Source organism: Haliaeetus leucocephalus, unplaced genomic scaffold (assembly GCF_000737465.1).
Source record: "Haliaeetus leucocephalus isolate CR32 unplaced genomic scaffold, Haliaeetus_leucocephalus-4.0 Scaffold340, whole genome shotgun sequence".
NCBI lineage: Eukaryota > Metazoa > Chordata > Aves > Accipitriformes > Accipitridae > Haliaeetus > Haliaeetus leucocephalus.
The window spans coordinates 791979-795605 of NW_010972776.1; the positions used below are offsets into that span (position 1 = coordinate 791979).

General features: G+C 61.0%; 1 protein-coding gene across 3 annotated transcripts in view; it reads left to right on the top strand.

The window, feature by feature from the left end:
- STARD8 (StAR-related lipid transfer (START) domain containing 8) overlaps nt 1-3627 on the top strand; it is an 86969-nt gene that overhangs the window by 28727 nt on the left and 54615 nt on the right. The window lies entirely within an intron of this gene.

The window sequence follows — 3627 nt, forward strand, 5'->3', positions numbered from 1 at the left end:
GTGGCGGAGGGGCGGCGCAGGGGGGGGGGGGGGGGCCCCCGGCCGGAGGATGCGCAGCCGGGGCGGTGCGGGGGCTTTGAGTGCTTCATTGAAAATAGGTGTTTACTAGTGAGGGACCCCCGCCAGGTCTGATGTGACCCGGTGGGATGCTGAAGCAGAGCGGAGAGGGGCTCTGAGCGCCTTTGCAAGCTGGTAGCGGCTGAGCTTGGGTTTCCTGCTGGAGCCTGGGGAAGCCCCCCCAGGGGGTGGAAGCACCCCCTTGCCCCCCCACCCCGGCTGGCTGCGTGTGTTAGTGTGTGCTTCACTCCTGGAGGTGCCGTGTCCTCGCCGTGCTGAGAAGCGTTTCATCTGGGGATCTGTGGATCCAGCCTGATGCCAAATAATTGTTCTTTCTGAGCATCGGTACTGTCCAAGCCTCCCAGCGCTGGCAGAGGTGTTTGGCGTGTGTCTCTTGGTGTAATCTGTCCCTCAGAACGAGCCTTTGTCTGTAGCCACGGTGTGACCTGGCCAATTTTCCCACTGGACCTTGCCCAGAGCAGGGGAGGGTTTTGAGTGCTGGCAGGCGAGAAGGCAGCATGGGCAGCATGAACAGCTTGCACCAAAATGCTTTGACCTCAGGTCTGTGGCTTGGGCTGGGCTGCATCTGCCTGCTGCTCTTCCCAGATAGGATCAGGATTCAGCCCGGCTTTCCCTGGGTGCCTGCGGCCGAGGTGGCTCCTCTCACTCAGCCCTGTCTGCCTGCTGAGCTCGGAGTGTGTTGGGGTGCACCCAGCTCTTCTGAGGTCCTATTTACAGTCCCCTGTAAGGGCCAGGCTGAGGTTATTCCTTTGAGCCTGTTACTGGAGCTTTCCCGGGTTTAGGTCTGGGTGTCCTGAGCAGCCGGGTGGGCCCCACCCTCCCTGTTCGGAGGAGGAGGAGGCGGCAGCTCCCCAGCCTGTTCACCCTTCCTGTCATTTTTTCAGCATCCAGCCAGCCCAAAAGGGTCTTTGTTGGATTTTTTTCCTGTCCCTTCTCAGCGACACCCCTTGGACCACCCCAAAGACCCCCTCTCCCCTTGCTGGTTGTGGTTGTTCAGGGACTGGGCAGGGCACCTCCAGCCCCCTGGGGCATGCTCTGGCCAGCAGCCCCAGTTCCTCCTGGTCCTGCCCAGGAGGGCAGCGTGCTCCATGCTGTTCCATCCCTCATCCCTCTGCTTGGCAGCCCCTCTGCTGACATGCTGGTCACGGGCAGCATTAACCAGCTGGGCGGCCTGGGTGAGCACACGCGTGTGCACACGCGCACACTGGGCGGCCCGAAGGTGAGCCCACAGGCGCTCCGCCATTCCTCGGCGATACGCTGGGAACTATTAATATCGCCGGGCGTGAATGCGGCCCATTCATGGGGGTGGCGCGGGGGGAGTGTGCGGTATGTGCGATTTCTGCTCCTCCCAGCATCCACCCTGGCGGCGTGGCCTTGGCTTTCCTGGTGTGAATGGGCCAAGCGCGGGGTCTGTGTGGGATCGGCCGCTTTGGTCCTGCCCTCTTTGCCGCCTGTTTATAGCTCAGCGTCTCCGGGAGATTTCCTGCCTCTCTGCCCCCACACCCTCCCCCTTCCCGCTTTGCATGAGGAAATGAGTGGAAAATGCTTGAAATCCTCCTCGGAGCCGAGCGCTTTTTCCACTGGCCGTCACTGTGCCACTGGGGCCGCCTGGGCGATGGTGCCTGGCTCTGACCCACAGCAGTGCCGGGTGAGAGGTGAGCCCGTGGCAGTGTAAAGAGTTGTGAGCTCTGCCCTTATCCAGCTGTGCTGTGTGCACTGGGATCAGTGCCACGTCTTTCTGTCCCCTTCCCACTTGTGTGGCCAGAATACGCTATCCATGCCATCCATCCCCTGGGGTGCTGGCTCGGTGGTCTGCACCCCGAGGCTTTGCACCCATCATGTGTTTCCTGAGGTTTTGCTCACCGTCTCTCCTGCCCCAGCCTGGGACAGAAGCACCTCTCTGCAGCAGTCCAAGCCCGTGCAGATCTGGCTGCAGGTGACGTCCCTTTCTGTCACCCTCCACAGGAGCTGGAGAGCAGCACTTTGTAGATGGTGAACATAAGGCAGAGAGCTGGCTGGGGTACTGCTGCAGGGTCAAGGCTTGGCTGGGTTTCTGGTACCCCGAATCCCCTTCTGACCACTGCAGCTCTGTAGCGGGGTGTTCGCAGCCTCCATCACTCCTTGTTGTAGTTACCTTCCACTGATCTCCACCAGTGCGGACCAAGAGCCGCTCCTTTCGCCATGGCTGACCGTGGGGGTGGCACCGGCTGCTTGCTCTTCCCTTGCCGCCCCGGTCCCTGGCTGGCGAGAGGCTCCCTCGCACAAAGCTGTACAAAGACTTTCAAGTCAACAACGGCCTCATTGAGTGGCCTGTTGCTGAGAGCCCCTTCCCTCCAGAGGCGAGGGCTGTGGCGTACAGGGCTGCAGTGGGGAAGCAGAGGCGGTCGGGAGGTTGGTGGGAGGAGGGTCAGGAGCTTGGGGCTCGGGAAGGAAGGAAGGAGATGTGCCTCAAAAGCCTCTTAGACTATGAAAACAATGGAAAAAAGCCTCTGTTTTTTTCCTCGATCCTCACATGTTTGGGTGCTTGGGCAACCCTCCAACCAGTAATTTCAAGAGAAAAGCTGGTTTGTGGCATCCCTGCAATGTACCTGGTCTCTCCTGCTTTTCTGGCCCTCCCCATGCCAAATTGTTGCCTGGCTCTCCTTGCGTTGCATCTGTGCTCTGTGTGTTCGCCATCAAGCCTCTCACCCAGTGTCCCGTCGCCTCTGTGTCACGCTTTGCCTCCTCTCTGCTTCTCCTTCCATGCTCAGGCTGGTGCTTCCTGACCTCCAACCCTTTTGCCTCCCATTTCTCACAAAAAAATTCCTCCTTCAAGTCCACCTTAAACAGTGTTTTTTCCTCTTAGCCCCTCTATTCCAGACCCTATCCCCCATTTTCTCCTTCACCTTCTTGCAAATAGTCTGTGGCTGGTCCTATCTGACATGACACGGGTCAGGGATCCAGGAGACAGGTTGTGAGATGTGTGCGCCGTGGAGAGGATCTTCCTCACCCTGTGCTGTCGGAGGAGTAACTACCGAGTAAGAAAATCCCTTGCAGCGTGAGAGGGGCATTTTTAGGAAACAAGTCCCACGAGAGCAGCTTCTTGGCGACTTGCTGCGGCTTGCACCCCGGCTTTTGCCATCTGCTCGGTTTGATGGGCAGGGAGAGCTAGGGACAGCCGGGCGTGTCCAGAAGCTGTCCTGGGGCTCGTCTTTGAGGGGGAACAGCCCGAGGGACCCTCGTGGGCGCTCAGCCCGGCGGGGAGGTTGCAGCTGTTTGGTGTCCCAGCCGTGGGGCCCCCAGCCCACGGTCCGGCACGCGAAGCCGGGGCCAAACCAGTCCCTGCAGTTGCTGCTGCCGGTCTGGAAGCGGAGGGCGGGCGATGGCTGAACGCAGCGGGGTGCTGGGGCAGCGCGGGACGCGGGCAGGCTCTGGGATCGTGACGGGTTTCACGCGTGTCGTGGCAGCCCCTCGCTCAGGCTGCGGCCGGTGCGGCTCCGCGGTTTGGCGTGCGGGACACGGCCTCGGGACCTCCGGCCTCGCAGCCCGGAGCTGGCCGCCGGCAGCGGC